Source organism: Felis catus, chromosome A2 (assembly GCF_018350175.1).
Source record: "Felis catus isolate Fca126 chromosome A2, F.catus_Fca126_mat1.0, whole genome shotgun sequence".
Lineage (NCBI taxonomy): Eukaryota > Metazoa > Chordata > Mammalia > Carnivora > Felidae > Felis > Felis catus.
Genome location: NC_058369.1, coordinates 150,405,534 through 150,421,256, shown reverse-complemented (window position 1 = coordinate 150,421,256; position 15,723 = coordinate 150,405,534). Strand labels below are relative to the sequence as shown.

The 15,723-nt window shown below is 38.0% G+C and overlaps 1 protein-coding gene across 6 annotated transcripts in view; it reads right to left on the bottom strand.

The window, feature by feature from the left end:
• Positions 1 to 15,723, bottom strand: part of CALD1 (caldesmon 1) — a 188,303-nt gene that overhangs the window by 144,514 nt on the left and 28,066 nt on the right. The gene's annotated exons all lie outside the window — the stretch shown is intronic.

The window sequence follows — 15,723 nt, the reverse complement described above, 5'->3', positions numbered from 1 at the left end:
CTGGCGAGGTGTTAAAAGACCTCGATTTTTAGTTCTGCTGATACTCCTAACTAGCTGTGTGACCTTGGGCAAGTCACAAACTCTGTAGGCCTCAGTGTCTATAAAAGGATGAAGAATGGATTGGAAAAGCTCTGCTACTTGTTGATTAGATGGGCTGAGGTACTCAGGAAAAGCTTCAAAAAGAAGATTGGCTCTTAGAGAAGAATTGAGATTCAAATAAGTAGAAAGAAGAGTGAGGATATCTCACTCATGCTCAGGAAGAGAGCAAAGTCATTTGAGCAGAAACATCCAAGTTGTATTCATGGGTGAACATGTTCAAAAGCCCAGGTGGGAGGGTTTTGGGAAGTGAGTTATATTGATTATGTCCCATGGATGTCAACTTTGCACTTTATTGTTTGGAATAGATTGTAAGTACTAGGATTTTTTATGTAAATGGTAGTTGGCGAAGATTGAAAATCAAACTCAAAATACTGAATGAGAAGGACAAAGCTGGAGGCTAAACTAAAGAGGAGAGAGGTATGGGGATAAGTTTAGGGCTTCTTGAAACCTGACATAAGATAGTGACAATGAAGCTGTGAAGGAAAAGAAAGTCAGTGAAGGATCTAGAAATGTGCATTTATTTCTCCTCAACATATCCCAGTCTCTTCTGGTTGGTCTGTAGAGGGATCCCTGCCCAGATGCAACACTCAACTCTGACCCTTAGGTCTAAGAACTGTGCTGTTAATGACTAATATATCATTTGGGAGACTAAGCTACAGGAAGAGCCAAGATCATTTTTTGCTGTAAGTATAAAATGACTTTGGGTTATTTTGTGATTAGAGGTCTTTACATTAAGTGCATAATTGAACATAATTTTGTAAATTGTACAAGTCAACAATCAACCACAAATGACTTCATTAAAGCAGAAATCTCCACATTATCCTGAAAGAATACACATAGTATAAGACTTCTACAAATCTGACAGACTGTGGAATTATCCTTACACAGAGAGAAAATACACTCATTTCTCTCCTTCTTTATGTTTTATAGCAATTTAAAGACCATGAACTACCATAATTATTCATTAAAATCGATGCTTTTAATAAAGGAAATCCAACGTTAACTTACTAGTAGTGTTAACAAAGTTGTTTAGCAAAGCAAATTTGCTTTGACTAGGTGTATAACGCCCTCTCAACAACTTTATGCATTAGAAAGAGACAGAGCTGGAGTCCAAGTCCAAGTCTACGTGAGCTTAAGAGCCCATTTCTTTTCTATTGAACTTCACTGCCATCTTACAAATGTCAGTTGCCTTGTCCCTTCCCCATCCCCTATTCCCTACTATATCTCAATCTTAATGTGTTTAAATGCTAGTTTCAAGCCACATTATAGACCCTCGTCACATTATGGTGAACATTTGGAATGCATTACTTTAAGTGCTAGTACCAAGCTAAAAATGCATATTAGTTCAAGAGGAGTTTAGAGACATTATTGGTTAATAGATTTAAAAGGGTCTCTGAGGGGCGCCTGGGTGGCTCAGCCAGTTGAGCATCCGACTTCGGCTCAGGTCATGATCTTACAGTTCGTGGGTTCGAGCCCCGCATCAGGCTCTGTGCTGACCTCTTGCTCAGAGCCTGGAGGCTGCTTCAGATTCTGTGTCTCCTACTCTCTCTGCCCCTCCCCCGTTCACGCTTTGTCTTACTCTGTTTCTCAAAAATAAATAAATGTAAAAAAAAATTTTTTTAAATAAAAAAATAAATAAAAGGGCCCCTGAAGGGTTACTTGAGGGGAGGTGGTTGGGGGGATGGGTTAAATGGGTGATGGGGATTAAGGAGGGCACTTGTGATGAGCAATGAATCACTAAATTCTATGCCTGAAACTAATATTAGACTGTATGTTAACTGGAATTTAAATAAAAACTTGAAAAAATAAAAAATAAATAAAAAACAAAAGGGCCTCTGAAGGAAAGAAAAGGAAGGTTGCAAGATAATATTAAGTTCTGGAAGTTTTAAAAAACATCTGAAATAACGCAGATTCCAACAATGGTTACTTCTTCCATCATCAGAGACATCAGGTTCTAGAATTTGGATTTGACCAAATGAGATATATTCTAGATTCTAACATTTATAGTGGTCTAATGGAGTGGATGTCAAATATTCTCTCTCTCTCTCTTTTTGAGATTTTATGGGGGTGGGGGGGTGGTGGCGCACCTGGGTGGCTCAGTCGTTTGAGCAACCAACTCTTGATTTTGGCTCAGGTCATGATCCCACCATCATGGGATCAAGTCCCTGCTGGGCTCCATGCTCAGCATGGAGCTCCTTAAGATTTTCTCTCTCTACCTCTGCCCCTTTCCCCAACTCATGTTCCCTCTCTCTTTCTCAACAAAAACAAAACAAAATGAAAAAAAAATTATTTTTAGGTAATCTCTACACTCAGCATGGGGTTCAAATTCACAACCCTGAGATCAAGAGTCACATGTTCCACCAACTGAGCCAGTCAGGCAGTCCAAATATTCTCTTCTTTTTGTTGAGAAGCTGCCATCACAAGGAAAACAGAAAAAGCAGAAGTCTTCATGTGTACAATTGAGAAGGTACAGGGAAGAAATTTACATTTATTGTACACTAAATGTGTATACAATACATGTATATACAATGCCACACATCTTTTATTTAATGTTCCAAACAAATCCATGAGGTGTTTTTTCTCCATTTATAGATGAGAACACGGAGGCCTGAGAAGTTAAAAAATCGGTCAAGCATTAGATAGAGGTGGGAGAGTTGGTACTACTCTATTCTTAATCTATCCTCTTTCCACTGCTCTAAAGGGAAACTCTCAGAAAGAGGGAGAGAGAGAGAGGAAAGAAGGGAGGGAGAGAGAGAGGAAGCGAGGAGGAGGGAGGGAGAGAGAAATGAAGGAAGGAAGTGAGGAAGGAAGGAAGGAAGGAAGGAAGGAAGGAAGGAAGGAAGGAAGGAAGGAAGGAAGGAAAGGAAGGGAAGAGAAGGGAGAAAGGGAAGGAAGAGAGAAAAGGTTGTTCAGTTACTCAATTATTTCATTCACTGTTGTTTGAACAGAAACAACTGATACCTTAAATCAATCTGACCAACTGCACAAAAACTGGTTGTTTAGATTTTTAAAAGATTTGATTGGAAACCAGTTGTTTCAGTGGCCATACATAGACCTAGAGTTAAGAAATGACCACCTTTAAGTCCCCCAGCTGGAAGAGTACAAAAGAACCTGGAGGCAAGTCAATGGCAAATTGCCACCCCAAACAAATTGCAGTATGTAAGCTCTAAAAGTTGAATTACCCTTTGAGGATTAAGGTTCAAGACTGTGAAAAATTAAAAATGTTGCCTAGCCTAGGAAATAACCTGTGAATCAAAAATATCATTACTAAGCTTAACTGCACTCCTAATCTTCCACTTGCATGACATCTAAACTGTTTTGTTATTCTTAATGGACCAAATCCCCCTTCTGGTAATGTTCTGGAAATTCTATTTTTGTGGTAATTTAACAAATCATACAGCATGTTCTTTATATTTGGTTTATGTAGGAGTTAAGACCACTTCAAACATACTTTTCTTTCTTAGTCTGATGGCTATTTAATACTGTGTCATTCACTGGTTGAAATAAAAGTAGGTTAATCTGCAAAAATACATGAACACCCAAAAAGGATTGAATTGTATCTTTGAGAAATGATTTTTTTTTTCAAAGTCAGACATCAAAGGCTGCATATTGCAGAAAGTTTATTTTGAGAAGCTTCAGTCAAAACAGTTTGGAAACTATGAAATGAGTCATTTTTTTTTTTTTTAAAGAAATGTAACTTTGTCTATTCCCACTGCATTTTTGGTTTGGTAGGAGACATCTTTATTCCACGGATTTTAAAAGCATGTTTAAGATTCCATAGGTTTAGTATTACATCACTAATGGTTTCTAATGAGATCCAGGCAAAAGCAGGAAGAGAGGAAAAGATCAGCACAAAAGCTGAATTCTACAACACCAAGTACCATGTAAAATGTGGGAAAGTCTCCATGCTTTATCTATATGGCTGAAGCCATCTGGATAAAAAGGGGTAAATCCACATTCTATCAACCAGATGTGGATGACACGATACTCAGTATTTGACTATTTGGAATCAGTCATCTAAGGGGCTGAATTTTTTGCTTTTCATGCAGATGTTTGCTGCCCTTTGGTTATTATGGTCAAAAAGAATCAGTGAAACATGCAAATATCTAGATATTGTATTCACTCTACTGAGGGGTTAAGGCCTTAGCTACTTGTTTCGTTTTGTTCTCATAAACAACTTTTCAACAAAAAACTACACAGATTTGACTTCTGAGATGATGTCTATGTATATACAGGAGAGGAATAGTAAAAATAAATATTCCCCAAGGCTTCAGCAGCTCTGGAATTTTAAGGAAGGTCAATGAGGGGACAGGTGGGGTAAGCAGGATGACCCACAGTAGAGGTACTATTCCAGGGTAGATCAATTTATTTGGTGAATGATAATGGACAAATAGGATGAATGGAGGCTCTCTAGAATTTTTGCTTAAGGGGGCTCCAAAGTCGGTACCTTTCCAACTTCCGGATGGGTGTGCTAATAACCACTAACAGTGGTTTAGAGTGTGACAGTGTCAAAATTTCTTTCACCTTCATGATCATTTTTGATCCTCACCAAAGGCCTATTAACATACGTAGTTTTTTATAGACCTACCCACCAATTTCACCTCAAGGCCACTCTACAATTATTGAGTTGGGTATAGAGCTATCATGTGTAAAGTACTGTACTAGTCAGTCACTGGTCAGGGAGGAAAACAAAGGTTAATTAAGGCATAGTCTTTGCTTTCAAAAGAACATACAGGTATAGTCAGGGAGATGGACCCAACTAACTATATCACAAAACAGAAAGTTGAGTATAATGCCATACCTATTTCTCTTCTAATGAAGTAGAACGATTTGTTTTAGGATTTGGAGAGGAAGTTTGAAAAGGAGATGGTAAGAGGAGATGTTTTAGAAATTTGAAATACTTTTATATAAGGATGTATCAATGTCAGAAAATATTTATAGTGGGTGTTAGCATTCATTCATATAACAATTACTGAACACGTACAGCATCCCAATACAAATTTAAAAATTTGTAACGTTAAATTTTGTCAAGTTTCTTATGAAAACCATTATATTATGACATTCAACTGAAGAATAAAACCTTGGCCAATCTACTAAATGTCTTCTTATATCATGCTGCGCAGTAAGCTTGACAAGTGAACTGATCAAATTGATGTCTTGTTCAGACACATGATTCTAGAAATTCTAAAGTCTCTCTTCATTTCAATTGCTCATTATTCACCAAATAAATTAATTGTCAGTACAAAGCTAGAAGATATATTACCACATACCTAGAAAACATCACTTTGGGCCCAGACGTTGACAAAGTAAAGATAGCTAATGGCACCTCATTAAACAGAAAATTCTAACAATGAACGATTCTGACTTCCCTTCAATACATAATTTCAACAAGCATTTCTGTGCAAAAATAAATGAAAGCTGCCCAAGAACTGGCACCATCTTGAGCAAGAACTTGGTGAAAAGTCACAAAGGTGGCAGTTATTTTGTGACTTTAGTCTCAACAGTTTCAGTAATGGCTTAGAACCTTCCCTATAATATGTGTCTGGTCAATAGGAGAGCTCAGTGTGCCACAGTCTACCTATTTTTTTTTTTTAGGAGTTAATTGTTAAATCTTTGAAGGAAACATGGAAATGATGGTGGATGGATGGATGGGTGGATGGTGGATGGATGGATGGGTGGATGGATGAATAGAAAAACAGACAGGGGTTGAAATTTTTGTTGTTTAAACTACAGATGTCATTGTTAGACATGACCTGACTCTACTATTATAAAACACAGGGAAATTTGCACACTTAGATTTTTTTCTTACAGTTCTTCCCTTCTCTATTTTAAGATATCACTATTGTTTTTTCACATTGTTAACGTATACAACATTTACACTTTGTAATCATAATGCTAACAATTGCTTAGCCTTAGTTTTATATTTAAATTGATTAAAGTATAGTCTAAGATTAATAGAAAACAACTACATTCTAGTGACTAAAGGCAAGAAAATAGTTTGCACTGCTTTCCTCTTTCCCTCCCTTCTACTGGTCATTGTGGTTTCATGTCACCATTTAAATTTTCTAAGGAATGTATCCCCTTATTCACATGTTACACTATTAGTCTTTTTTATAGATTTTTAAAATAATAGAAATGCTAATATATATTTTAAATTCAAAACTTTTACAATTCTCCATTAACCCCAGCTTTCTCCTACCCTACCTCCCAGGAAAAAATATTTAGCTGATATTGCAGAATAACATACAGATATATTTTTTTAATTGGGCAACTAAGACATCTAGTGTCTACAGAGAATCTCATTTTAAATTATACTAATTACTAAGGGTTCAAGGTAGACCTGCGAATCATCTAAACCTTTCTAGTGGATAATGTGGTCAAGTGTTCCTGGAGTAGCAGTGATTTTTCTCCCTGCACTACAATCTTTCTTCTAATATTTTTATGTCCTATAATGGTATCTGGGTAAGATCACCCAACATTTAGATATCTTTCAGCAGTCTTTAAGCCCAGAAGCATTTTTATCTGGAAGATTAAATGTGCCCTACCCACTTCTACCTGTGCCAGATTTCTCCTAGATCTCATTGCTTCCATTTTCAACAACATAGAACCTAATATTTTCCCATGGAAACCAACAGACTTGGGAATAAAATAGCATAAGGGGCAGTTCTATTCATAACTTTCAGGTCATTGTCTATCTACACAGTGTCAAGACCATCAGATGAATTAGTTTAATCTTATTACAGTGTAGACAGACCACCCTCAACAGTAATTACATTTAGAGTATGTCTTAGAAGCCTCTGGTTACCATATGCATATACATGAACTAAAAATTCCCTCTTAGATCCAAATTCTCATGTATATCAAAATGAAGTGAGTGTTGGGGTTGCAGGGAAAGCACATGAACAAAAATTTAAGACCATGTCTGATTTTCATTAGATCCATTATTCAGTTTCTGTTCTCTTTTAGGGTGTGAGTTTATAGGCTAGTGTGTATTTTCATGGCTATCTGAACCCCTCCTTTAAAACCATGTGTTTTATGTGTAGTCATCACAGGGTACTACAGTGATCTTTACAATGGCTTCTTAGATCTTGACTAAATTTTCCAAAACTTGGTAGAGATTATTTCAATACTACTGGACTTGGTTAAGGTTGTGAAGGGATTTAAACACTTTTATGAAGCAATCTGGAGTATCCCAAACACTAAAGGATATGGATGTCATTTTGGCCTCATGACATCAACTCAACACAACACATTTATGGAAAGTATTTACTATGTGCTAGACATAGTGCTATGCAAAGAGGATAAAATTATAAACATAAGAGACACTGTCCCAGTCCTACTAAGTTTACGGTCTAGTAGAAACATAAAAATTAAATATCACAATGTGGTATGATAACTTTGCTCTAGAGAAAGTATCGGGGACTGTCAGAACATAGAGAAGGGTAATTAGCCCAACTTGAGTCTGTTCAGGTTTCCTGAGGAAGTGATATCTACACTGAGACTTAAGGTGGCTGAGTAGGAGAGGGTGGAATGGAGTGGAGAGTCCTTCTAAATTTCCCAGAGAGAATTGTTCAAGTTTCTTCTTTACTCTAGGCCTTTGGTTCTTTCTCTTGGGCCTCACCTGGGGTTACTATTCCATCTGGTCAGATTCCTTGTCCTCGGTTCCCTCTTGCTCTTGTGCAAAATCAGAAGAGCTCACAGAGGAGAGGAGGAGAATTGGTTTGGTTTGGGATTTTGGATCTGGATTTACTGTCTTTCCTTCTAAGGAAAGACACTCTGTAGGGTGGCCAGTTTGGATTTTCCTCAGTAACTGAAGATGATCGAAATCTCTACCACATAACCCTGGCACCCAATCTCTTGTTTTTTCCTCCTGAAGTTTTCTGTTACAAAAAACAAGTATATTGGCATGTGGACTACTGCCACCAGTTGACTGCTTGGTTTAAATCTTGGAGTCAGTCACAGACATCAACTTCATATTGTGTCCAGTGGCCTCTTGGAGTATGGCTGCCATTTAACCTGTTTCTGCGGTGACCCACAGAGGCTTTGGCACAGTGGTGGGTCATTGAGTTACATTTTCCAGAGTAGGGTGATAATTGTTAAGATTTACTGAGAAGAGAAATATGACCCATTAAATTCAGTCTAAAAATAATTTTTGCTCTTGAAAAAAGAAAATCTAATTACCTTGCTCTTCACTTTGAAAAATTGGGTTCATCTGGGTAAGGAGACATGGAACCTTCCTTTGAAGTAGACTATACATTCCAAAATATCTCTGGCAGAGTCTCGGGTCTGCTTCTGATTAGATAATTGACATGAACCTCCCTCAAATAAACACTGAACCCTTCAAAAACAGGGAAGCATATGAATAAAATGTATCTATGTTTTAAGTAGAAGTCTTCTGCAATAATTAGTTATCAGAAAGAAGTTTACTTTTTCATTTACCAACCAGTATTAAAATCTAAAAAACAAAAAGTATGCTGGATGAAATTCTATTGAAACTTCAAGTCCGTCTTCAGTCTATTCTAGATAGTATCAGTTTTACTAGTGACCTTAGGGGAAAGTATCTCCACATTTATGGTGTTCCATCCTTATCCCTTCAAAACTAAATTCATTTCAAATAAAATACAAATCTTGAAAAGTAAAATCATGTGTTCTTCTCAGAATATTTTGGTCTTTATTCTCAGAAGAGTGTAAGTATACTGTGAGTAAAAGCAAAACAAAACAGCTTAACTCTGTGATGTTGCCTCCTTCTACAAGGAATGTGACCTATGTATATACAACTCAGAAACAGTTAACCAAGAAACAAGGGTAAACACCTATGGCTTCATTACAGATGAGGTTATAGCTAAATAGGCTGAAGTTTACCATGAGGAAAACTATTGTTTGAAAATTCCAATCTTGTTGCCAACATACCTGTGACTTTTCAGGCAATTCCTATATGGGGAAATAAAAGACAATGTCTTCTATCTTGAAAAGCCCCTTACATAATGGAATGAGTAAGAGAATTCCTGTTTCACTTTCTAAATACTTTGTGCCAACTGATTTCTGCCTTCCCATATGGTTTTACCATTCAGCTTTTGTATACCTCATAAAATGAAAACAATAACTTTATTCTGTCCTTAACAGGTAGAGCTTTATGAAGATAATCTCTTAGGAGAAATGTAATTTTTAAAAGGAGGTCAACTCTTTTTTAAGTGAGTTTGCTTCTGTAAGTTTGAGTGAATTTAAGTGAGTTTGCCTCTACAAAGTATGAAGACCTCAGTAAATAACAAATAGTTAAGTACTTTTCCGTAAAAGGGACAGGTTCTAGAGGAAGGTTGTTCCGAATTACTTTTTGTCTTAAAAAGTCCTTCCTACCTGAATAAGTTCTGTGGATTGTACCAATCTCAATTTCTTGGGTTTTGATACTATACTGTAGTTACATAAGATGTTATCTTGGGGGGAAAGTGGGTGAAGGGCTCTTGGATCTCTCTGTGCTATTTTTACAACTTCCTGCTAATCTATAATTATTTCAAAATAGAAAGTTAAAAAATGAAAAAAAAAATAAAGAAATGTCAGTGGTCAAAAAGAGCAAATAAAGAAAAAAGTCCTTTCTAACCAGTTCAAGAAGGTACATGTCTATCTATAAAGACTATTACCTATTTGTTAAACAAAACCTTTTTTTTTTTAATTTGAGAGAAGGAGAGAGAGAGAGTGAATGGGCGAGTTGGGGAGAGGGGCAGAGGGGGAGAGAGAGACTCCTAAACAGGCTCCACACTCAGTGCAGAGCCCAACTCAGGGCTTGATCCCATGACCCTGGGATCACGACCTGAGCTGAAATCAGGAGTTGGATGCTCAACCAACTAAGCCACCCAGGCGCCCCTAAACAGAATCTTTTTTGACATAGTCTTCTTTGACATATAAAACCCTACCAGCAAGCTTGTCTACCTGTACTCCTCCAGAGGCACACTCTTGACAATTTTACCCTACATAAGAAGACTAGAGACAAAAATAAATAAAACTAAAATTTAAGCAATCATAATTTTTTAGCAAATGTAAACAGCACTTTATTACTTGGGTTAGAACACTAATATTCTCTACAACAGTTCATCCAATTCAATGAATTCTGTCTTTACCTCTCTAACATGGTCTTACAAAACAAAAGGTAAATGACTATAAAGCGAGGAAGAAAACAGATACCACCAGAGACACTCAAAAAAAGTTAAGTTCATTGTTCTACCTTCTGACTCAGTGAAACCTCACGTACTGAAGCCATGGGATTGTCAATGAAATGTAACTAGCTTTGGAACCACTGGTATTGTCTTCGTTAGTACTTGGTTGAAGACATTGATCATAAGGCTGTACAGTTCACTTCAAAATGCCCTTACTCTCTACATTTTACCCATTCATCTAGAGACCAAAAATCCTCTAGCCAGTTAAGTCAAAGCAGAAACATGAACACAAATCTTCCAAACTAATTGATACTACATATACCAAACAGCCAACTGCTCGCTTAAATTGGCTGAACGGAAAGAGGCTGTTCAGGAATGGTTTTGGCTTTAAGAATGTACACATGATCTAAGAATGACATCATAAGCTCTTTCAAATATTTTGGAGTAGCTTTTAAATTGCAAACTAAATATAGTTAGTCAAGCTCCACCTTCTCCAACATGTGAAAGTTAGTAAGTAGAAAATGTAAAACTCCAATAATTTCCATCAATAAATGGTTGTTAATTGATAAACTGTGAGATTCTTGGGCTGAAGGTCATGGCAGGCTGCTGCATTCTTCAACCTTACTTAGTACAGTGCTAAGAATATATCTACTGGTTTGAAATATTACACATATGGCCAGACAGAGACAAACTCCAATTTAATGTGAAATTTAGTTTTATTTTAAAACTGTATAGTCCATATTTATGCATATAAACTCTTGCACTTTTCAAAAAAAAAAATCTAACATTAGGGCTGAAGGATGACTGCCCCTGGAAAAAAATGATCTAACTGGATTAAATTAGCAAAACCCTTAGCTAGGCTAAGAAGAAATAGCAGCACTGAGGAAAACTAATCTTCTAGATCTAGTCAAGAAGAGAACAGATGAATGACCCTGGTTAACACAATTGCCAATTAAAAATAAGATTCTTTTTTTTTTTAATTTTTTTTTCAATGTTTATTTATTTTTGGGACAGAGAGAGACAGAGCATGAACAGTGGAGGGTCAGACAGAGAGGGAGACACAGAATCGGAAACAGGCTCCAGGCTCTGAGCCATCAGCCCAGAGCCTGACGCGGGGCTCGAACTCAAGGACCACGAGATCGTGACCTGGCTGAAGTCGGACGCTTAACCGACTGCGCCACCCAGGCACCCCAAAAGTAAGATTCTTAAGAAACCGATATTTCGCAAAAGGAATATATGCCAAATAGAGGATATATTTTTAAAATATTATTGGGAGGAAAGATTTTCTTTGGAGAATATTATATATTTATAAGTTGTGGGAAGTATTCTGTCTCTAATTCTTTCTAAGCATTTGTTTCAAACACCAGATCTTTCAGTTCAACCAGTTCACTAGATTTGCTCAACTTAGTCAAAACTCTAGACCCTCCTAGCTTCTAGAAGCTGAAGTACAACCCTGGACTAGGGTCACATAGGCTTAAACATTCCCTCATTCTTATAAACCATAAGAAATGGTAAGAGACACCCTTCTAAAACAATTAAAAGAATACTGATGATTCAGCAGGAGCTGATGAAATACAACAGCTTATTTGAGCAACCATGCTGCTGATCATGGACCTAAGATACCCCACAGAGAGATCTCAGGTAGGTAAGTAATGTTATGGTACATTAGATCTATATACCTCTAACAATGTGTTTAGTAAATTTTATTCACAAAGCAAGAGTGATGTGTACCAAAATCCGAAACAGCGTTTTTCTTGTTTTCTTAAAAACAGTCTTAGAAACAATGATGGAGAAACTCCCTTGTAGGCCCCACTAGCACTGGGAAAAAAGAGGCAGCAGCTCTGTACAGTGAGGATGACTAACGATAGAGATAAATATATTTCCACAGTAGATGTTCCTTTCCCACTCCTTCTCATTCTCTCTCACATAGAAACAAATTAATAGTTTTCAGATAACACGTACAGCTGAAATCCAACCGTTTCTGTGTATATCCCACTTAACTCACAGAGGCCAGCAAGCATGGAAACCAAGAGGGTCCAGAATTCATGGTATCACTTATCTAGACATGATGTTGACACAGTCACCTACTGGACAGCAACTTGATCAAAAGTACTACAGCTGGTCCATGCTCCTGACACTTGTCTTGACCCATTCCTACCAGTGGGAGAAGAAATGAAAAGCCAGACCAAGGCAAAACTGAGAATGAAAGCCAGGGTCTGGGCACCAAGTGTCCCCAAATCCCAAAAATGAGCACACACAGTTACAGACACCTTAATTTAAGGCTTGAAGGGAACCTAGATGTTATATGATCAGCTCCCTATTTTACACATGGAGAAATCCAAATTCAAATTGGGTAAGGCCACACGGTTAGCAGTGCAGGCAAGACCACTACTCAGGTTTTTAGATTCTTTGGCTAGTGTTTCTTCCAGGAGCCAACAGTGCAACAGTTGGACTGAAACAAAAGTCACAGAGACACTGTAAAAAATCCCAAGATCCCAGATCTGCTCACTTGTTCCAAAGGGGTATGATTTTGCACTGTCCTCTGACCTTCTTCTGAGTACAGCAAACATTTATGAACTAGTCACACTCTCTCATCCCCTTGTCTGAATATCTGGATAAGAGATTCTGCTTGATTCATATCACCTTCAAGTCAAGGGTCTTCCAACTTAAGGTACAATATAAAGACAGGGATGGTTTTTGTAAGATGCAAAGATTTCAATGAGTGCAGGGACAGGAACTGAGAAAATCAGGAACTGAGGCTACTCTGTCCTCCCAGGCCACATGTTGCCTGTCATCGGTGAGTCTTTTTTTCCCCTCATGCTCAAGCTTTGGCTTATGCATCTTACATATGTCCTTGTATTGTTGTTTATCTCAACTCTACTTCACAACCTCCCAGCTCCAGTGCCCACCACTGACTACCAACTATTGCTCTCAGTTCAAAGTCTCAAGAGACAGAATCTGGTAGGCTCAACTTATCCATGTTTTGGTAGAGAGCTCTTCACACAAGCCATGTCCGTTGGCCTAATGAGTTGGTTGACTTTGGGCTAAGCATCCACCCCTAGCTCCATTGACTTTGGCCAAAGGATTGAGGTTGTATGATCCACTCCTCCCTTAGAGGCTGGGAGGAATCAGGCAATGAGAGATTAAATACATGGCTTGAACTGACTCTCATGACATTTAACCTCTTGCCTATCTGACTTCTGGCATACACTCTAGTCCAACTGCTTGGTGCCTCTTGATGAGGGGTCAGGGCCATGAACCAGGTCAGGATGTGGTCATCTCAGGATGGCTGATAAATGACTGTCATTTATCCAGTCGAGGGCCAGAGTATTAACTTCAACTAATAGCTAATCCTGGAAAAAGAGCTTTCTTTGTGGAGGTGGAGGAGTTGTCTTCCTTGCTCCTCTTTGCCATTTTTCATCCCTCATTTCTCTCTAAAAATATCATCCTCTACCCCTCCTTACTGCAGTCATTTACTGATCTCTGCATTACTCCCCTTCATTTCTAGAAGGTTTTAGCTCCTGGTTGTAACTCTTTTCAATACGATGTCTGCCTTAATTCTCAGTAATTTCAAATATTCATGTATGTGATCCTTCTAATACCCTGGCCTCTTAGTTCCTTACACTCCTCTCCTGATCTTGTCATCCAACATACCTCAGCCACCCACCTCCTTTCCCAGATGACATCCCATGATTCATCACTCTTAACAGCACTTTCCATGTACAGGCAGGCAGCTGAACCCAGCTGGAGGAAAACTCACAGCTAAGCTGACTGGTTTTACTTAAAATTCGTTATCACTAATGTCAAGTGGATCCTTAGTGCTACCTGGTAATTCTGTTTCCCAAGTTCAAACATCCTCTCTTCTCTTAAAACCTCCCAATCCTCCTCTTTCCCTCTTAAGCTCAGCTGATAAACTTGCTTCCTACTTCACTGAGAAAATGAAGGCAATTAGATGAAAATTTCGCAGACTCCCATCACCATATTTTCCAATCTACCTACAGCTGACTCCAGATAACCTTTCTTCATGCAACGATGACTTATTTGTCCATGCTCCTACCTAAAGTCAACATTTCCAGTTATGCTTTGGGTTCCATCTTCTCTCAACCACCCAAGGGCATTGTTCTAGCAATTGTCACTTCTCTTCTGCATCATCGATTTATCTGTCTGCATTGGATTATTCCCCTCATACACAAGTGTGCCTAAATATACCTCATCTTAAGAAAAAGGAACCTTCACTCACATCCATCCACAGGCCTCTCCAGCAACTATTTCAATCCTCTGCTTCTCTTTCAACAACATTCTGAAAAGAGTTGTCTCTACTTACTGTTCCTTTTTCCCTCCCATCGTTTCCTTGAATGCATGCCAATCAGGCTGTTTCTCCACCATCCTCTTGACTCTTTTCAAGATCATCAATAGTTCTACATGGCCAAATCCAATGACCAATTCTCAGTCACTGTCTTATTTAACCTATTAGCATTTGACAGAGTTGATCACTTTCTCCTTGCAGAAGTCCTTTCTTTACTTGGCTTCTAGCCCATCACACCCTCCTGGTTCTCTTCCTACTCCCATTGGCCATTGTTCTTGGTCTCCTCTGCTGGTTGTTAGTCTTCACTCTGATCTTTAAATGTTGGAGGCCCCACGTATTGTCCTGGGACTGTGTTCCTCCCTCGAACTCACTGCCTTGATCTCATCTTGCCTCTTGGCACTAACTATCATGCAAATACTGATGACTCTCAAATATTTATTTTCACCCATGACCTCTTCCCTGAACCTGAGACTGTATATCTAATTGCCCACTTAACACTTCCAATCAGGTACAAAATGTTCATGCCAAATTTAAAATGTTCAAAACCAAACTACTGACTTCCTCTCTACAACTCCTCTTTCTACATTTTTCCTGGTAATGGAAACTCCATTCTTCTAGTTTCTTAGACAAAAAATCTTGAGCTCATTTTTTACTCCTCTTTCCAGTGGTGTGCTGATAAATGTGTAACAGCAGGTTCTCAGCTCTGAAGGGTAGGCGGTAGGGGAAGGCCTAACTTTTCTGTGTAAATACTACCATCATCATCCATTTGTAACTACGAACGTCACAGCATTAGACACTGAGTTGGGAAGAGATGTACAGTGGCATGCCATTACATAGCAGTTCCACCATACAGATACAAAAGATACAAATAACTTAAAGAGCATGAATAATCATAAAAAATGCAGCAAAATAATTAGGAAGTGATACATTTTTAGTACTTATTTGTTTTTGTTATTTCATTTGTTTTGTTTTGTTTTGAGATTCCACACAGAAGTGAAATCATATGGTATTTGTCTTTCTCTATCTGACTTATTTCATTTAGTGTAATACCCTTAGGTCCATCTGTGTTGTTGAAAATGGCAAGATCTCATTCTTTTTTAATGCTGAGTGATATTCCAAGAAATATCTATCTATCTATCTATCTATCTATCTATCTATCTATCTATCTAT